The sequence below is a fragment of the Arachis stenosperma genome, chromosome 3 (assembly GCF_014773155.1).
Source record: "Arachis stenosperma cultivar V10309 chromosome 3, arast.V10309.gnm1.PFL2, whole genome shotgun sequence".
NCBI lineage: Eukaryota > Viridiplantae > Streptophyta > Magnoliopsida > Fabales > Fabaceae > Arachis > Arachis stenosperma.
In genome coordinates this window covers 121698821-121720331 of record NC_080379.1, presented here as the reverse complement: position 1 = coordinate 121720331, position 21511 = coordinate 121698821, and the positions used below count along the sequence as shown (strand labels likewise).

At 38.8% G+C, this 21511-nt stretch overlaps 1 non-coding gene across 1 annotated transcript; it reads left to right on the top strand.

The window, feature by feature from the left end:
• Positions 1-2939: 2939 nt before the first annotated feature.
• LOC130972410 (small nucleolar RNA R71) lies at positions 2940-3047 on the top strand. The gene has a single exon (XR_009083580.1). It is a non-coding gene; the product is annotated as a small nucleolar RNA R71 (small nucleolar RNA).
• The last annotated feature ends 18464 nt before the right edge of the window (positions 3048-21511 follow it).

The following is a 21511-nucleotide window of genomic DNA, read 5'->3' as shown; positions in this document are numbered from 1 at the left end:
TGAGTTTGTGTGTTTTTTTGTGATTTCAGGTATTTTCTGGCTGAAATTGAGGGAGCTGAGCAAAAATCTGAGTTAGGCTGAAAAAGGACTGCTGATGCTGTTGGATCCTGACCTCCCTGCACTTGAAATAAATTTTCTGGAGCTACAGAAGTCCAATTGGCGCGCTCTCAACGGAGTTGGAAAGTAGACATCCAGGGCTTTCCACCAATATATAATAGTCCATACTTTGCGCGAAGATAGATGACGTAACTTGGCGTTGAACGCCAAGTACATGCTGCTGTCTGGAGTTAAACGCCAGAAACACGTCATGATCCGGAGTTGAACGCCCAAAACACGTTATAACTTGGAGTTCAACTCCAAGAAAAGCCTCAGTTCGTGGATAGCTTTAGTCTCAGCCCCAGCACACACCAAGTGGGCCCCAGAAGTGGATTTCTGCACCAATTATCTTAGTTTACTCATATTCTGCAAACCTTGGTTACTAGTTTACTATTTAAACAACTTTTAGAGAATTATTTTGTACCTCATGACATTTTCAGATCTGAATTTTATACACTTTAACGGCATGAGTCTCTAAACTCCATTGTTGGGGGTGAGGAGCTCTGCAGCGTCTCGATGAATTAATGCAATTGTTTCTATTTCACTCAAACGTGTGTATGGTCCGATCTAAGATGTTTATTCGCGCTTAATTATGAAGGAGGTGATGATCCGTGACACTCATCACCTCCCTCAATCCATGAACGTGTGCCTGACAAACACCTCCGTTCTACATCAGACTGAATGAGCTTCTCTTAGATTCCTTAATCAGAATCTCCGCTGTATAAGTTAGAATTGATGGCGGCCGCTCTTGAGAATACGGAAGGTCTAAACCTTGTCTGTGGTATTCCGAGTAGGATTCAAGGATTGAATGGCTGTGACACGCTTCAAACTCGCGATTGCTGGGCGTGATGACAAACGCAAAAGGATCAATGGATCCTATTCCAACATGATCGAGAACCAACAGCTGATTAGCCGTGCTATGACAGAGCATCTGGACCGTTTTCACTGAGAGGATGGGAGGTAGCCACTGACAATGGTGACACCCTACATACAGCTTGCCGTAGACGTGCTTTACAAACAATTGAGTTGAATATTACATTGCAGAAATTCAGAGGACAAGGCATCTCCAAAACTCCAACATATTTCTCATTACTGCACAACAAGTAACGATTTTATTCCTTCTTCTTTTTCCAATCTAATAATTCCAACTGATAATTTTAATTAATATCCTGACTAAGAATAATAAAATAAACGTAGCTTGCTTCAAACCAATAATCTCCGTGGGATCGACCCTTACTCACGTAAGGTATTACTTGGACGACCCAGTGCACTTGTTGGTTAGTTGTGCGAAGCTGTGTTAAATAGTCCATTAATATTGGCCACACAATTTCGTGCACCAGATGACCTTGAGCTTTAAACACAAGGTAGTCCCCATTCAATTGAAGGACTAGTTCACCTCTGTCAACATCAATCACAGCTCCTGCTGTGGCTAGGAGGGGTCTTCCAAGGATGATGTATTTATCCTCCTCATTCCCAGTGTCTAGGATTATGAAATTAGCAGGGATGTAAAGGCCTTTAACCTTCACTAACACGTCCTCTACCAATCCATAAGCTTATTTTATTGACTTGTCTGCCATCTCTAATGAGATTTTTGCAGCTTGTACCTCAAAGATCCCCAGCTTTTCCATTACAGAGAGTGGCATAAGATTTATACCTGACCCCAGGTCATACAGAGCCTTCTCAAAGGTCATGGTGCCAATGGTACAAGGTATTAAGAATTTACCAGGATCTTGTTTCTTTTAAGGTAGAGTTTGCTGAACCCATGTATCTAGTTCACTAATGAGCAAGGGAGGTTCACCTTTCCAAGTCTCATTACCAAATAACTTAGCATTCAGCTTCATGATGGCTCCTATATATTGAGCAACTTGCTCTTCAGTTACATCTTCATCCTCTTCAGAGGAAGAATAGTTCTCAGAGCTCATGAATGGCAAAAGGAGGTTCAATGGAATCTCTATGGTCTCTAGGTGAGCCTCAGATTCCTTAGGTTCCTCAGTTTGGAACTCCTTTTTGTTCAAAGGACGTCCCAAGAGGTCTTCCTCACTGGGATTCACGTCCTTCTCCTCCTTTGTGCATTCGGCCATATTGATTATATCAATGACCTTGCACTCTCTTTTTGGATTCTCTTCTGTATTGCTTGGGAGAGTACTAGGAGGAGTTTCAGTGATTTTCTTATTCAGCTGGCCCACTTGTGCCTCCAAATTTCTAATGGAGGACATTGTTTCACTCATGAAACTTAAAGTGGCCTTAGACAGATCAGAGACTATGTTTGCTAAGCTAGAGGGGCTCTGCTCAGAATTCTCTGTCTGTTGCTGAGAAGATAATGAAAAAGGCTTGCTATTGCTAAGCCTGTTTCTTCCACCATTATTAAAGCCTTGTTGAGGCTTTTGTTGATCATTCCATGAGAAATTAGGATGATTTCTCCATGAAGAATTATAGGTATTCCCATAGGGTTCACCCATGTAATTCACCTCTGCCATTGCAGGGTTCTCAAGATCATAAGCTTCTTCTTCAGAAGATGCCTCTTTAGTACTGTTGGATGCATTTTGCCATCCATTCAGACTTTGAGAAATCATGTTGACTTGCTGAGTCAACATTTTGTTCTGAGCCAATATGGCATTTAGAGCATCAATTTCAAGAACTCCCCTCTTCTGAGGCGTCCCATTACTCACAGGATTCCTCTCAGAGGTGTACATGAATTGGTTATTTGCAACCATGTCAATGAGTTCTTGAGCTTCTGCAGGCGTTTTCATTAGGTGAATGGATCCACCTGCAGAATGGTCCAGTGACATCTTAGAGAACTCAGATAGACCATAATAGAATATATCCAAAATGGTCCACTCTGAAAGCATATCAGAAGGACACCTTTTGGTCATCTGCTTGTATCTTTCCCAAGCTTCATAGAGGGATTCACCATCTTTTTGTTTGAAGGTCTGAACATCCACTCTAAGCTTGCTCAGTTTTTGAGGAGGAAAGAACTTAGCCAAGAAGGCCGTGACCAGCTTATCCCAAGAGTCCAGGCTATCTTTAGGTTGTGAGTCCAACCATGTTCTAGCTCTGTCTTTTACAACAAAAGGGAAAAGCATGAGCCTGTAGACTTCAGGATCAACTCCATTAGTCTTGACAGTCTCACAGATCTGCAAGAACTCAGTTAAAAACTAGTAGGGATCTTCTGATGGAAGTCCATGAAACTTGCAGTTCTGTTGCATTAGAGCAACTAGTTGATGTTTTAGCTCAAAATTGTTTGCTCCAATGGCAGGGATTGAGATTCTTCTTCCATCAATTTTGAAAGTAGGTGTAGTATAGTCACCAAGCTTTCTCCTTGCACCTCCACCATTGTTATTGGGTTTGGCCATGTCTCTCTCTTTTTCGAGATTCTCTGTAAGGTTTTCTCTAGATTGTTGTGCTTTAGCTTCTCTTAGCTTCTTCTTTAGAGTCCTTTTAGGTTCAGGATCTGCTTCAACAAGAGTGTCCTTGTCCTTGCTCATGCTCATATGAAAAAGAAGAGAACAGAAAAAGAAGAGGAATCCTCTATGTCACAGTATAGAGATTTCTTTATGTTAGTAGAAGAAGAAAAGAATAAAAGGAGGAAAAGAGGAAAATTTGAACTCAGAAAGGAAGAGGGGGTTCAAATTTTAAGATGAAGAGAAGTGTTAGTAAATGAATAAATAAATAGAAAGAGATGAGAGAGAAGAGTTTTCGAAAATTAACTAAAATAAAAGAAAAATATTAAAGTTAAAATTTGAAAATTAAGAAAAGGAATAAAATAAAAATTAAAATTTGAAACAATTAGTTAAAAAAAGAATTTTGAAAAAGAGGGAGGTAATTTTCGAAAATTAGAGAGAGGAAAGTAGTTAGGTGGTTTTTGAAAAAGATAAGAAACAAACAAAAAGTCAATTAATTAGTTGAAAAAGATTTGAAAATCAATTTTGAAAAGATAAGAAGTTAGAAAAGATTTTTGAAATTAATTTTGAAAAAGATATGATTTGAAAAAGATCTTTTGAAAAGATATGATTGAAAAAGATATTTTGGAAAAGATTTGATTTTTAAAATTAAAATTAATTACTTGACTAACAAGAAACTAAAAGATATGACTCTAGAATTTAAAGATTGAACCTTTCTTAACAAGAAAGTAACAAACTTCAAATTTTTGAATCAATCACATTAATTGTTAGTAAAGTTTTCGAAATTTTGAAATAAAGATAAGAAAAAGATTTTGAAAATAAATTTTAAAAATTTTCAAAAATAATAAAAAATGAAAAGGATTTGATTTTTGAAAAAGATTTTGAAAAGATAGGATTTTTAAAATTGAAAATTTGACTTGACTTATAAGAAATAGCTAAGTTTTAAAATTTTTTTGACTAAGTCAACTCAAATTTTCAAATTTTTGAGAGAAATAAGGGGAAGATATTTTTTTTATTTTTGAATTTTTAATGAGGAGAGAGAAAAACACAAAAATGACTCACAACATGAAAATTATGAATCAAAACACAAGATGCATGCAAGAATACTATGAATGTCAAGATGAACACCAAGAACACATTGAAGATCATGATGAACATCAAGAACACATTGAAGATCATGATGAACATCAAGAACTTATTTTTGAAAAATTTTCAAGAAAAGAAAAATATGCAAGACACCTAACTTAGACATTTTTCATGCTTAGACACTATGAATGCAAAAATACGTATGAAAAACAACAAAAAATACAAAACAAGAAAATATGAAGATCAAACAAGAAGACTTATCAAGATCAACTTGAAGATCATGAAGAACACATGCATGAATTTTCAAAAAATTCAAAAGTTTTTAAAACATGCAATTGACACCATACTTAAAAATTGACACTAGACTCAAACAAGAAACACAAAATATTTTTGGTTTTTTAATTTTTTTTATTATTTTTTTCGAAAATTATTTAGAAAAACGAAAACAAAGAAAAATTTTTGAAAGATTTTTGAAAACTTTTTGAAAAGCAAATTACCTAATCTGAGCAACAAGATGAACCGTCAATTGTCCAAACTCGAACAATCTCCGGCAACGGCGCCAAAAACTTGATAGGCAAAATTGTGATTTACACTTTTTATAACTCAAACAATTCTTAGTAATGGCTCCAAAAACTTGGTGCACACTACTATGGTTCACTCACAGTCTTCACAACTTCGCACAACTAACCAGCAAGTGCACTGGGTCATCCAAGTAATAAACCTTACGTGAGTAAGGGTCGATCCCACGGAGATTGTTGGTAGGAAGCAAGCTATGGTCATCTTATAAATCTCAGTCAGGCGGATTCAAATGGTTATAATGGTTTTTGAAAATAATAATAAATAAAGCATAAAATAGATGAAAGAGATACTTATGTAAATCCTTGGTGGAAATTTAAGATAAGTGTATGAAGATGCTTTGTTACTTCTGAATCTCTGCTTTCCTACTGCTTTCATCCAATCATTCTTACTCCTTTCCATGGCAAGCTGTATGTAGGGCATCACCGTTGTCAATGGCTACTTCCCATCCTCTCAGTGAAAATGGTCCAAATGCTCTTGTCACAGCACGGCTAATCATCTGTCAATTCTCGATCATGTCGGAATAGAATCCATTGATTCTTTTGCGTCTGTCACTACGCCCAACAATCACGAGTTTGAAGCTCGTCACAGTCATTCAATCCCTGAATCCTACTCGAAATACCACATATAAAGTTTAGACTTTTTGGATTCTCAAGAATGGCCGCCAAAGGGTTCTAGCTTATACCATGAAGATTTTGATTAAGGAATCCAAGAGATACACGCTCGGTCTAAGGTAGAACGGAAGTGGTTGTCAAGCACGCGTTCATAAGGATGGATGATGATGAGTGTCACGGATCATCACATCCTTCAGGTTAAAGTACTGCGAATATCTTAGAACAAGAATAAGCTGAATTGAATAGAAAATAGTAGTAGTTGCATTAAAACTCGAGGTACAGCAGAGCTCCACACCCTTAATCTATAGTGTGTAGAAACTTCACCGTTGAAAATACATAAGTGATCAAGGTTCAGGCATGGCCGAATGGCCAGCCCCCAAGGTCTAAGAACTAAACGTCCCAAGATAGATACCAAGATGGAACCAAACTTCAATTACAATAGTAAAAAGTCCTATTTATACTAGACAAGCTACTAGGTTTTACAGAAATAAGTCTAAGTGCAGAAATCCACTTCCGGGGACCACTTTGGTGTGTGTTTAGGCTGAGCTTGAGTTTTACACGTGCAGAGGCTTCTCTTGGGGTTAAACACCAAGTTGTAACGTCTGTTTGGTGTTTAACTATGGTTTGTGACGTGTTTCTGGCGTTTTACTCCAGAATGCAGCATGGAATTGGCATTGAACGCCAGTTTGCGTAGTCTAAGCTCGAACAAAGTATAAACTATTATATATTTCTAGAAAGCCCTGGATGTCTACTTTCCAACGCAGTTGAGAGCGCGCCATTTGGAGTTTTGCAGCTCGAGAAAATCCATTTCGAGTGCAGGGAGGTCAGAATCCAACAGCATCAACAGTCCTTTTTCAGCCTGAATAAGATTTTTGCTCAAGTCCCTCAATTTCAGCCAGAAAATACCTGAAATCATAGAAAAACACACAAACTCATGGTAAAGTCCAGAAATGTGAATTTTGCATAAAAACTAATAAAACATCCCTAAAAGTAGCTAGATCTTACTAAAAATACCTAAAAACAATGCCAAAAAGCATATAAATTATCCGCTCATTAGCTAACATTCCCTATTGACTTCTACCTAATGACTCAGTAAGACCAAAATCCATCCTGCTTGGAAGGCCATTTCTGAAGACTTCAAGATTCAAATTGGATGCCTTCTCAGGAACTTACTCTTTTGAGATAGATGGTAGAGCAGTGAGCTTCAACCTGGATAAAGCTATGAAGCACCCACTGGAAGATAAATCCATCTTCCAGTGTGACATTATTGATGAGACCATGACTGAAGTCCACCAGAAAAAGTAGAAGGGATGAACATGGAGCCAAGTGCAAGTGTGGGGACACCATCTGAGCTTCCTAAAGATACCTTGCCACCACCAATGGCTCTAGATGATCAAGTGCCCAGCCATGAGCAGAAAATGGAGTTGAAGCCCTTCCACCCTACCTTAAGTATGTGTACCTTGAGGATAATTAGAAGCTCCCAGTTATCATTGCAAGGGAACTCACATCCCAACAGGAGGAGCAGTTGCTTGGTGTGTTGCGAAGACACAAGAAAGCTATTGGGTGGAGCTTGGCGGATATAGTAGGCATTAGCCCTCAAGTCTGTGAACATTGCATATTTTTAGAAGAAGGAGCACGACCTGTTCGTCAACCTCAAAGGCGGCTGAACCCCACCATTCTAGAGGCTGTCAAGAAGGAAGTGGCCAGATTGCTTGAAGCCGACACCATCTATCCAATCTCGAATAGTGAATGGGTCAGCCAAGTACAGGTGGTACCCAATAAGTCTGGCATCACCACAATAAAGAATGAGCATGGGGAACTCACTACAACTAGAGTGCATAACTCCTGGAGGTGTGCATTGACTATAGGCGTCTCAACCAGGCTACTCGCAAGGATCACTACCCACTGCCTTTTATCGATCAGATGCTTGATTTTCTATCAGGTAAATCACACTACTATTTTCTAGATGGTTACACTGGCTATTTTCAAATTCATATAGCTCTTGAAGATCAGGAGAAAACTACTTTTACATGTCCCTTTGGAACGTAAGAATATAAGAAGATGCTTTTTGGCTTGTGTAATGCACTGGCTACATTCTAAAGATGCATGATGAGCATTTTCTCAGATCTTCTTGAGAACTATATGAAAGTTTTCATGGATGACTTTAGTGTGTATGGTGATTCGTTTAACCTTTGCTTGGATAGTTTAGCTAGAGCATTAGACAGGTGTGTAAGTTCAAACCTTGTATTGAATTTTGAAAAATGTCATTTTATGGTAAAACAGGGTATTGCTCTAGGACATGTTATTTTTAATAGTGGTATTTCAGTTGATCCAGCAAAAGTAGATGTTATTTCTGGTTTACCTTACCCCTCCTCCGTGAGGGAAGTCCATTCGTTTCTTGGTCATGCAGGTTTCTACCGGCGATTTATCAAGGACTTCAGTAAGGTAGCACTACCCTTATCCCGACTACTGCAGAAGGATGTTGAGTTCGAGCTGAGTGCGGACTGCATGGAAGCGTTTGATAAGCTGAAGATCGCCTTGACCCAAGCCCCTATTGTGAGAGAACCCGACTGGAGTCAACCATTTGAGATAATGTGTGACGCCTCCAATTATGCAGTAGGAGCGGCGCTGACTCAGCGTGAAGGTAAGGACCCTTTTATAATTGCATATGCTTCTAAGACCTTAGACGCTGCTCAGTCTAATTATACTACCACTGAAAAAGAGCTTCTGGATATTATTTTTGCTTTGGATAAATTTCAAGCCGACCTACTTGGTACTAAGGTGGTAGTATACTCAGACCATGCAACTCTAAAATATTTACTAGCTAAGAAAGAGTCCAAACCAAGGCTCATACGTTGGATATTGTTACTGCAAGAATTTGATTTAGAAATCAAAGATAGGAGTGGTTCCCAGAATTTAGTGGCGGACCACTTGAGTCGCCTTGAGCACATTAAGAAAGACCCCACTCCTATCAATGATGCTTTTCCATTGGATAGCTTGTGATGAGCGGATATTTTGTACGCTTTTTGGGGGTAATTTCTTATAGATTTTAGTATGTTTCAGTTAGTTTTTAGTTAAATATTATTAGTTTTTAAGAAAAAATCATATTTCTGGACTTTACTATGAGTGTGTGTATTTTTCTGTGATTTCAGGTATTTTCTGGCTGAAATTGAGGAAGCTGAGCAAAAATCTGACTTAGGCTGAAAAAGGACTGCTGATGTTGTTGGATCCTGACCTCCCTGCACTCAAAATGGATTTTCTGGAGCTACAGGAGTCCAATTGGCGCGCTCTCAACGGCGTTGGAAAGTAGACATCCAGGGCTTTCCAGCAATATATAATAGTCCATACTTTGCGCAAGGATAGACGACGTAACTTGGCGTTGAACGCCAAGTACACGCTGCTGTCTGGAGTTAAACGCCAGAAAAACGTCATGATCCGGAGTTGAACGCCCAAAACACGTCATAATCTGAAGTTTGACGCCAAGAAAGGCCTTTACACGTGGAAAGCTTTAGTCTCAGCCCCAGCACACACCATGTGGGCCCCAGAAGTGGATTTCTGCACCAATTATCTTAGTTTATTCATTTTTCTGTAAACCTAGGTTACTAGTTTACTATTTAAACAACTTTTACAGTCATTCCTTGTACCTCATGACATTTTCAGATCTGAATTACATACTTTTGACGGCATGAGTCTCTAAACTCCATTGTTGGGGGTGAGGAGCTCTGCAGCGTCTCGATGATTTAATACAATTCCTTTGTTTTCCATTCAAACACGCTTGTTCTTATCTAAGATGTTTATTCGCGCTTAATTGTGAAGAAGGTGATGATCCGTGACACTCATCACCTTCCTCAATCCATGAACGTGTGCCTGACAACCACCTCCGTTCTACATCAGACTGAATGAATATCTCTTAGATTCTCCAACAGAATCTTCGTGGTATAAGCTGGATTGATGGCGGCATTCATGAGAATCCGGAAAGTCTAAACCTTGTCTGTGGTATTCCGAGTAGGATTCTGGGATTGAATGACTGTGACGTGCTTCAAACTCCTGAGGGCTGGGCGTTAGTGACAGACGCAAAAGAATCAATGGATTCTATTCCAACCTGATTGAGAACCGACAGATGATTAGCCGTGCTGTGACAGAGCATAGGAACGTTTTCACTGAGAGGATGGGAAGTAGCCACTGACAACGGTGACACCCTACATAGAGCTTGCCATGGAAGGAATCTGCGTGTGAGAAGAGGATTTCAAGGAAGAGTTGAAGTCAAAGGACAAAGCATATCCAAAACTCCAACATATTCTCCATTACTGCACAACAAGTAAAGCTATTATTCCCCAGTACTGCATCCTTTATAAACAAGTAACTCTATTGTTCAAGTAATCCAAACAATTTTCTTTGACATCCTGACTAAGACAAATAAAATAAATATTGATTGCTTCAAGCCAATAATCTCCGTGGGATCGACCCTTACTCACGTAAGGTATTACTTGGACGACCCAGTGCACTTGCTGGTTAGTTGAACGGAATTGTGAAAAGAAAGTAATCAGTTAGTTGAGTTAGTTTAACTTTTTGGCACATGCCAAGGAGCCACTAATCAAGAATCACAATTTCGTCCACCAAGTTTTTGGCGCCGTTGCCGGGGATTATTTAGTTTGGACAATTGAAGGCTTATTTTATTTCTTAGATTAGGAATAATTTATTTTTATTTTTATTGTTATAGAGTCATTAAATCTTGATAGGATAGTTTCTTTTCAAAAAATTCTTTTCAAAATTTATTATTTTTTTCTTAATTAATTGCTAATTTTCATGAGATTTAGTGTCTTGTTCTAAGTTTGGTGTCAATTGCATATCTCATATTTTTCTTTAAAAATTTCGACTTGTGATTTTTGTTCTTCATTAATCTTCAAGTTGTTCTTGCTTACTTTTCTTGTTTGATCTTGAGTTTTTCTTGCTTTGTGTCTTTTCTTGTTTCACTTGTGTTCCTTTTAAAGCACCAATTGGAATATCTGCATCAAGTGTCATATTTATTCCCAATTGGCTAAAGCATTGGCTTATATTCTTGAAAAGGGAGCACCAGTACTTTTGAAAATCTTTTTCAAAAATAATTTTTCTTAATTTAATCTTGTGCCAAACTTTAAGTTTGGTGTTTTCTTGTTAATCTTTCTTTAATTTTCGAAAAACTTGTCTTGATTTTCTAAAAATTTTAAGTTTGGTGTTCTTTCTTGTGTTCTTGGTGTTCTTGTGAATCTTCAAAGTGTTCTTGAGTTTTTCTTGTGTATTGATCTTAAAATTTTTAAGTTTGGTGTTCCTTGGTGTTTTCCCTCCAAAAATTTTCGAAAATAAGGAGCATTAGATCTAAAAATTTTAAATCTTGTGTCTTTTGTGTGTTTTTCTCTTTCATCATAAAATTCAAAATTCAAAAAAAAAATTTTATTTTCTAACTAATTTTGAACTATATTTTCGAAAATTTTATATAAAAATTCAATTTTCAATTTCAAAATATTTTCACTTTCTTGTACTTGTTTCGTTTTTATTTTTATTTTATAAAAAAAAATTAATTTTTATAAAATAAATAATATCAACATATATACCCTTTCTTTTATTCCAACACGGAAGCACCTATGAATGAACAGTCCAAGAGGACCCTGGGGTCATATGCTAACCTCACTACTGCTTCATATGGGAGTAGTATCTGTATACCCTCCATTGGAGTTAGTAGCTTTGAGCTGAATCCTCAGCTCATTATCATGGTGCAGCAAAACTGCCAGTATTCTGGTCTTCCACATGAAGAACCTACAGAGTTTCTGGCACAATTTCTGCAAATTGCTGATACAGTACATGATAAGAAAGTGGATCAGGATGTCTACAGATTACTACTGTTTCCATTTGCTGTAAAAGATCAAGCTAAGAGGTGGTTAAATAACCAGCCTAAGAACAGCATAAAAACATGGAAATAGCTGTCAGAAAAATTCCTGAATCACTATTTCCCTCCCAAACGGATGACACAGCTAAGGCTAAACATCCAAGGCTTCAAACAAGGAGATAATGAATCCCTTTATGATGCTTGGGAGAGATACAGAGAGATGCTAAGAAAATGCCCCTCTGAAATGTTTTCAGAATGGGTGCAATTAGACATCTTCTACTACGGGCTTACAGAAAAAGCTCAGATTTCTCTAGACCACTCAGCTGGTGGATCTATACATATGAGAAAAACAATTGAAAAAGCTCAAGAGCTTATTGATACAGTTGCCAGAAATCAGCATCTGTACCTAAGCAGTGAATCCTCTATGAAAGAAGAAGCTAAAACAGTAACTGCAGAACTCAGTCCAGTGGATCAGGCTAATGAATTCAATCAGCAATTAGATTTTCTAACTCAGCAGTTAGCCGAATTCAAGGAAATATTACAGGAAACAAGAATGGCTAACAGGAACATGGAAGTGCAATTAAAGCAGACAGAAAAGCAACTGTCAAAACAAATAACAGAAGAATGCCAAGCAGTTCAATTAAGAAGTGGGAAAACATTAAATACCTCACTTCAAAGCAGCAGGAAACCAAGAAATGAACAAGAGGATACTCAAAATCCCTCTGAGGACAAGCAGAGCCCAGAGAGGAACAAAGCTGGTGCTGAACGCCCAGACCATGCTCATTCCTGGCGTTTAACGCCAGAAACAAGCATGAATCTGGCGTTGAACGCTCAAAGGGAGCATGGTTCTGGCGTTCAAACGCCAGTAACAAACAAGGAAGTGGCGTCTAACGCCACTCCAGCTCCCACCACTGGCATTCAAATGCCAGTAGGGAATCAGTCACATACAAGTACTGACCTTTCTAAAAAGGCTTCCCAACCCACTTCTGTAGGTAATAAACCTGCAGCAACTAAGGTTGAGGAATACAAAGCCAAAATGCCTTATCCTCAAAAACTCCGCCAAGCGGAACAGGATAAGCAATTTGCCCGCTTTGCAGACTATCTCAGGACTCTTGAAATAAAGATTCCGTTTGCAGAAGCACTTGAGCAAATACCTTCTTATGCTAAGTTCATGAAAGAAATCTTAAGTCATAAGAAGGATTGGAGGGAAACTGAAAAAGTCTACCTCACTGAAGAATGCAGTGCAGTCATTCTGAAAAGCTTACCTGAGAAGCTTAAAGATCCTGGGAGCTTTATGATACCATGCACATTAGAGGGTAATTGCACCAAGCAAGCTTTATGTGATCTTGGGGCAAGTATCAACTTAATACCTGCATCTACTATCAGAAAGCTTGGTTTAACTGAAGAAATTAAACCAACCAAGATATGTCTTCAACTTGCTGATGGCTCCATTAAGTACCCATCAGGCGTGATTGAAGACATGATTGTCAAGGTTGGGCCATTCGCCTTTCCTACTGACTTTGTGGTGCTGGAAATGGAGGAGCACAAGAGTGCAACTCTCATTCTAGGAAGACCTTTCCTAGCAACTGGCCGAACCCTCATTGATGTCCAAAAAGGGGAAGTGACCTTGAGAGTCAATGAGGAGGAGTTCAAGTTGAATGTTGTCAAAGCAATGCAACATCCAGACACCCAAAATGACTGCATGAGTGTTGATATTATTGATTCTCTGGTAAGAGAAGTCAATATGGCTGAGAGTTTGGAATCAGAGCTAGAGGACATCTTTAAAGATGTTCAGCCTGATTTGGAGGAGTCAGAAAAGATAATAGAACCTCTGAAAATCCCTCAAGAAGAGGAGAAACCTCCAAAACCCGAACTCAAACCATTACCACCATCCCTGAAATATGCATTTCTGGGAGAAGGTGATACCTTTCCTGTAATTATAAGCGCTACCTTAGAGCCACAGGAAGAGGAAGCACTAATTCAAGTGCTAAGGACACACAAGACAGCTCTTGGGTGGTCCATCAGTGATCTTAAGGGCATTAGCCCAGCCAGATGCATGCATAAGATCCTATTGGAAGGTGACGCCAAGCCTGTGGTCCAACCACAGAGGCGGCTGAACCCAGCCATGAAGGAAGTGGTGCAAAAGGAGGTCACTAAATTACTAGAGGCTGGGATTATTTATCCTATTTCTGACAGCCCCTGGGTGAGCCCTGTCCAAGTTGTCCCAAAGAAAGGAGGCATGACAGTGGTTCATAATGAAAAAAATGAACTGGTTCCTACAAGAACAGTTACAGGGTGGCGTATGTGCATTGATTACAGAAGGCTCAATACAGCCACCAGAAAGGATCATTTTCCTTTACCATTCATAGACCAGATGCTAGAAAGACTAGCAGGTCATGAATACTACTGCTTCCTGGATGGATATTCAGGTTATAATCAAATCGCAGTAGATCCCCAGGATCAGGAGAAAACGGCATTCACATGCCCATCTGGAGTATTTGCATACAGAAGGATGCCATTTGGCCTGTGCAATGCACCTGCAACCTTTCAGAGGTGCATGCTCTCAATTTTCTCTGATATGGTGGAAAAATTCCTGGAAGTCTTCATGGATGACTTTTCAGTATTTGGAGACTCATTCAGCTCCTGCCTTAACCACTTAGCACTTGTTCTGAAAAGATGCCAAGAGACTAACCTGGTTTTAAACTGGGAAAAATGTCACTTTATGGTGACTGAAGGAATTGTCCTTGGGCACAAAATTTCGAACAAGGGGATAGAGGTGGATCAAGCTAAGGTAGAAGTAATTGAAAAATTACCACCACCTGCTAATGTTAAGGCAATCAGAAGCTTTCTGGGGCATGCAGGATTCTATAGGAGGTTTATAAAGGATTTTTCTAAAATCGCCAAACCTCTGAGCAACCTGCTAGCTGCTGACACGCCATTTATCTTTGATAAAGAGTGTCTGCAGGCATTTGAGACTCTGAAAGCTAGATTGGTTACAGCACCAATCATTTCTGCACCAGACTGGACATTACCATTTGAATTGATGTGTGATGCCAGTGACCATGCCATTGGTGCAGTGTTGGGACAAAGGCATGACAAGCTTCTGCACGTCATTTACTATGCCAGCCGTGTTCTAAATGATGCCCAGAAGAATTACACAACCACAGAAAAAGAGCTACTGGCAGTGGTTTACGCCATTGACAAATTCAGATCCTATTTAGTAGGATCAAAAGTGATTGTGTACACTGATCATGCTGCTCTTAAATATCTACTCACAAAGCAGGATTCAAAACCCAGACTTATAAGATGGGTGTTGCTTCTGCAAGAGTTTGATATAGAAATAAGAGACAGAAAAGGGACAGAGAATCAGGTAGCAGACCACCTGTCCCGAATAGAACCAGTAGAAGGGGCATCCCTCCCTCTCACTGAAATTTCTGAAACCTTTCCGGATGAGCAACTGCTGGCCGTCCAGGAAGTGCCATGGTTTGCAGACATTGCAAACTACAAGGCAGTACATACCCAAAGAGTACAGTAAGGTGCAATCAAAGAAATTAATCACAGATGCAAAGTACTATCTTTGGGATGAACCATATCTCTTCAAGAGATGTGCAGACGGAGTAATCCGTAGATGTGTGCCTAAAGAAGAAGCACAGAAGATCCTTTGGCATTGCCATGGATCACAGTATGGAGGACATTTTGGAAGTGAACGAACAGCCACAAGAGTCCTCCAAAGTGGCTTCTACTGGCCTACTCTCTATAAAGACTCCCGAGCATTTGTGCTTAACTGTGACAGTTGCCAAAGATCAGGCAACCTACCTCACAGTTATGCCATGCCTCAACAAGGAATCTTGGAGATTGAGTTGTTTGATGTATGGGGCATTGACTTCATGGGACCTTTCCCACCATCATACTCAAACACCTATATTCTGGTGGCAGTGGATTATGTATCCAAATGGGTGGAGGCTATTGCAACACCCACTAATGACACTAAAACAGTGTTAAAATTCCTCCAGAAACATATCTTCAGCAGATTTGGTGTCCCTAGAGTGTTAATCAGTGATGGGGGCACTCATTTCTGTAATAAACAGCTCTACTCTGCTCTAGTACGTTATGGAGTCAACCACAGGGTGGCTACTCCATATCACCCACAAACTAATGGGCAGGCTGAAGTCTCAAATAGAGAACTCAAAAGAATCCTGGAACGGACTGTAATTAACCGTAGAAAGGATTGGGCAAGAAACTTGGATGATGCTCTGTGGGCATACAGAACAGCATTCAAGACCCCTATAGGGACCTCTCCATACCAGCTTGTGTATGGAAAGGCGTGTCACTTGCCAGTGGAACTGGAACACAAGGCCTACTGGGCAACCAGATTCCTAAACCTTGATGCCAAGTTAGCTGGAGAAAGACGATTACTCCAGTTAAATGAGCTAGAGGAATTTAGACTCAATGCTTTCGAAAATGCAAAAATCTACAAAGAGAAAGCAAAAAGATGGCATGATAAGAAATTGTCATCCAGAGTCTTTGAGCCAGGACAGAAAGTTCTGTTATTTAATTCAAGACTCAAATTATTCCCTGGGAAATTAAAATCCCGGTGGAGAGGTCCATATGTGATTACAAGTGTATCACCATATGGATACATAGAACTTCAGGATAGTGACTCTAACAAAAAGTTCATTGTTAATGGACAAAGAGTCAAACATTATCTTGAAGGCAATTTTGAGCAAGAATGCTCAAAACTGAGACTTGATTAAAACTCAGTAATAGTCCAGCTAATGACATTAAAGAAGCGCTTGCTGGGAGGCAACCCAGCCATTTACAAAGTTTATTTACTAATTAAATAAATTTTCTTTTTTTACAGGTTTAGGTCCAAATCTCTTCAAGGTAAAATAGCAATTGGTTGGATTCACAGAGTTATAAAGAAAATTGGAAGCTTACTAGCGTAAAAAAAAGCCAGTAAGAAACATTTTGGGCGTTGAACGCCCAAAAGAAGCACCCACTGGGCGTTCAACGCCAGAAAGATGCATCAACTGGGCGTTGAACGCCCAGGAGAAGCAACATGTGGGCGTTAAACGCCCAAACCATGCAGCAGTTGGGCGTTTAACACCAGGAAGGTGGGGAGGAGGTAAAATTCGTTTTTCTTTATAATTTTTCTAAATTTTTATGTTTCAATTCATGATTTCTTGCATAAACATGTTTCAAAATGTCATCTTTCAATTCAAAAATTTTTAATCCTAATTTCTAGAAACACTAATTTCTAAAATCCCTTTTTCAAAAATATCAAATATATCTTAATTCATAAGCCCAAATCTTTGTCCAATCCAATTCTTTTTCAATTATTTTTTAATTTCTTCTCATATCTTTTTCAACTCATCTTATCTTTATTTGAAAATGCCTTTCATCTACTCCTCTCCTTTCCTTTCTTTTGCTTGAGGACAAGCAAACCTCTAAGTTTGGTGTGATTTGCCATGATCACTGAGCTAAAACTCATTAAGATCATGGCACCTAAGAGAACAGGAGGAGCAAGGGCGTGATCTAAGGGAGCTGAAGCGCCAAAGGATTAATCCATGAAAAAGCACCACATATTTTAGAGGAGCACCTACTCCCCAAAACAATAGGTTGTTAAGTTCTAATTCCAGCTTTAACTCTGTGATAGTATTATTATAGGATTTTACCTTAGAAGTTATATAGTAGTAGTAGTAATTAGTATGTCTATTTTGATTTTATTTCCAATTAAGCTATAATTTAATTTTCTCATCATCATCAGGCATGAATCAAGTAGTAGAATTTTCTTTTAGAATAAAGAAGTAATCTATATTTATGAGTTCTTAGTAATAAAGACTATAATTAATTATATGTGGTGGCAATACTTTTTGTTCTCTGAATGAATACTTGAACAGTGCATAAAGTGGACCTTGAATTTGATGAATATTGGCTCCTGAAAGGATGAGGAACACGAAAAATATTGTTGATGATCTGAAAAATCATGAAATTGATTCTTGAAGCAAGAAAAAGCAGTTCAAAAAAAAAAAAAAAAAGCCATGAGCACTAGCCAAGAGAAAAAAGGATCCAAGGCTTTGAGCATCAATGGATAGGAGGGCCCAAGGAAATAAAATCCAGGCCTAAGCGGCTAAATCAAGCTGTCCCTAACCATGTGCTTGTGTCATGAAGGTCCAAGTGAAAAGCTTGAGACTGAGTGGTTAAAGTCGTGATCCAAAGCAAAAGAGTGTGCTTAAGAGCTCTGGACACCACTGACTGGGGACTCTAGCAAAGCTGAGTCACAATCTGAAAAGGTTCACCCAGTTATGTGTCTGTGGCATTTATGTATCCGGTGGTAATACTGGAAGACAAAGTGCTTAGGGCCACGGCCAAGACTCATAAAATAACTGTGTTCAAGAATCAACATACTACACTAGGAGAGTCAATAATACTATCTGAATTCCGAGTTCCTAAGGATGCCAATCATTCTGAAATTCAAAGGATACAGGGAGATGCCAAAACTGTTCAGAAACAAAAAGCTACAAGCCCTGCTCATCTAATAAGAATATGAGCTTCATTTAAAACTCTATAAATACTATTACTTCTTTATTTCTGTTAGAACCTATTTTATTCATCTAGTTGCTTGAGGACAAGCAACAGTTTAAGTTTGGTGTTGTGATGAGCGGATATTTTGTACGCTTTTTGGGGGTAATTTCTTATAGATTTTAGTATGTTTCAGTTAGTTTTTAGTTAAATATTATTAGTTTTTAAGCAAAAATCATATTTCTGGACTTTACTATGAGTGTGTGTATTTTTCTGTGATTTCAGGTATTTTCTGGCTGAAATTGAGGAAGCTGAGCAAAAATCTGACTTAGGCTGAAAAAGGACTGCTGATGTTGTTGGATCCTGACCTCCCTGCACTCAAAATGGATTTTCTGGAGCTACAGGAGTCCAATTGGCGCGCTCTCAACGGCGTTGGAAAGTAGACATCCAGGGCTTTCCAGCAATATATAATAGTCCATACTTTGCGCAAGGATAGACGACGTAACTTGGCGTTGAACGCCAAGTACACGCTGCTGTCTGGAGTTAAACGCCAGAAAAACGTCATGATCCGGAGTTGAACGCCCAAAACACGTCATAATCTGAAGTTTGACGCCAAGAAAGGCCTTTACACGTGGAAAGCTTTAGTCTCAGCCCCAGCACACACCATGTGGGCCCCAGAAGTGGATTTCTGCACCAATTATCTTAGTTTATTCATTTTTCTGTAAACCTAGGTTACTAGTTTACTATTTAAACAACTTTTACAGTCATTCCTTGTACCTCATGACATTTTCAGATCTGAATTACATACTTTTGACGGCATGAGTCTCTAAACTCCATTGTTGGGGGTGAGGAGCTCTGCAGCGTCTCGATGATTTAATACAATTCCTTTGTTTTCCATTCAAACACGCTTGTTCTTATCTAAGATGTTTATTCGCGCTTAATTGTGAAGAAGGTGATGATCCGTGACACTCATCACCTTCCTCAATCCATGAACGTGTGCCTGACAACCACCTCCGTTCTACATCAGACTGAATGAATATCTCTTAGATTCTCCAACAGAATCTTCGTGGTATAAGCTGGATTGATGGCGGCATTCATGAGAATCCGGAAAGTCTAAACCTTGTCCGTGGTATTCCGAGTAGGATTCTGGGATTGAATGACTGTGACGTGCTTCAAACTCCTGAGGGCTGGGCGTTAGTGACAGACGCAAAAGAATCAATGGATTCTATTCCAACCTGATTGAGAACCGACAGATGATTAGCCGTGCTGTGACAGAGCATAGGAACGTTTTCACTGAGAGGATGGGAAGTAGCCACTGACAACGGTGACACCCTACATAGAGCTTGCCATGGAAGGAATCTGCGTGTGAGAAGAGGATTTCAAGGAAGAGTTGAAGTCAAAGGACAAAGCATCTCCAAAACTCCAACATATTCTCCATTACTGCACAACAAGTAAAGCTATTATTCCCCAGTACTGCATCCTTTATAAACAAGTAACTCTATTGTTCAAGTAATCCAAACAATTTTCTTTGACATCCTGACTAAGACAAATAAAATAAATATTGATTGCTTCAAGCCAATAATCTCCGTGGGATCGACCCTTACTCATGTAAGGTATTACTTGGATGACCCAGTGCACTTGCTGGTTAGTTGAACGGAATTGTGAAAAGAAAGTAATCAGTTAGTTGAGTTAGTTTAACTTTTTGGCACATGCCAAGGAGCCACTAATCAAGAATCACAATTTCGTCCACCAGCTTGCACGCAATATCTGAGGTAGTCCCTTGGTACGCACCTATAGCTAATTATTTGGTTAGTCGTACCTTCACTCCAAATTTTACTAAGCATCAAAGGGACAAGCTTAAAAGCGAGTCCAAATATTATATATGGGATGACCCATATTTATGGAAATGTGCTGCTGACCAAGTAATTAGATGGTGTGTGTGATGTTGCATAAACTTGTTATGCTACGATTTTAGGAAATTGCACAAACGGCAAAATTCCTTCCGGCAAGTGCACCGGTTATCGTCAAGTAAAAACTCACAATAGAGTGAGGTCGAATCCCACAAGGATTGGTTGAATGAGCAATTCGAATTAGAAGTTTGATTAGTTGAGCGGAATCAACTTTTAGATGTGAATTGCATAAAGTAAATGTGGCAGGAAACGTAAATTGCAAGGAATTGAAATTGCATAAACTTAAATTGCGAGAATTAAGGTGCGAGAAAGTAAATTGCTGAAATCAAAAGGGATGGGGGTGATTGCATGAAATTAATGGCAGAATGTAAAAGAAAGTGTAGATCAGAAATGGGGAGTTCATTGGGGTCAGGAGATATTGAAATCTCCGAATCAAAACATTTTCATCTCTTCCTCAACCAATGCATTCATTGAATCTTGCTTGGCAATCTTATATGATTGGATCCCAATTCCTTGGCTCACCAATTCTCTCTAAAAACAAACAAATTCCCAATCCCTTGGTTTAAATGTTCATAAGAAGAGATGATGCTCGATCACTGATTATACCACACAGTTTCATGAACCACAATTTGGTAGGATTACATGTCACAATATCCATCCAAACCCCAATTCAATTCACTGTGAGAAAGCTTCTCTAGCATGAATCCATCATTCCTTTCCCAAGGTTCCGAAGGATTCCAATTATGGGTAGTTTCTTTCCCAAGACAACTACCCAATGGAGTTAGATCGAGAAGCTTTCTAGCAAAATTCAAGAGAAAAGATTGAAGAAGAAGATAAAACTATTATTGATTCATTGAATTACAATAGAGCTCCCTAACCCAATGAAAGGGGTTTAGTGAGTCATAGCTCTGAATTCAATTACAGAGATGAAAAAAAGTTCTAAAGTGTAAAAATGTCAAAAGGTCCAAAGATACTAACTAACTTCAATTCTATCCTATTTATACACTTTCTAAATTGAGCTTCTGTTGTGTTTCTTGGGCTTTGAGGCCTTTCCTTGATTTCCTTTTGCTTTAGGCTTAGGGTCCATAATCCTGATGAGGCTGTGATCCAATTCTGTAACATTCATTGAGCAAACTTAGTGATAAACAAGTAATGACACAAGACTCAACAATTTGAAGTTCCAGACTCATCAATTCTTCAGGCCCAATCTCATAAACCATGATATTCACTTGGGTTTCACACCATAATACATTTAAGTTAGTATTTGTGCTCAATTGCTAACTTAAACTTCAATATATTTGGCCCAGAAACCTTTTCAAATGGTGGTGTTTAAGTTGAAGTTTAAGTTTCAGTTTAAGGTCAAACTAAAACTTAAACGTGGAATTGGAAGAAAGCACCCCAGGAGTGTACATAGTCGAACACGTTTAACCTCCAGTTTGAGGT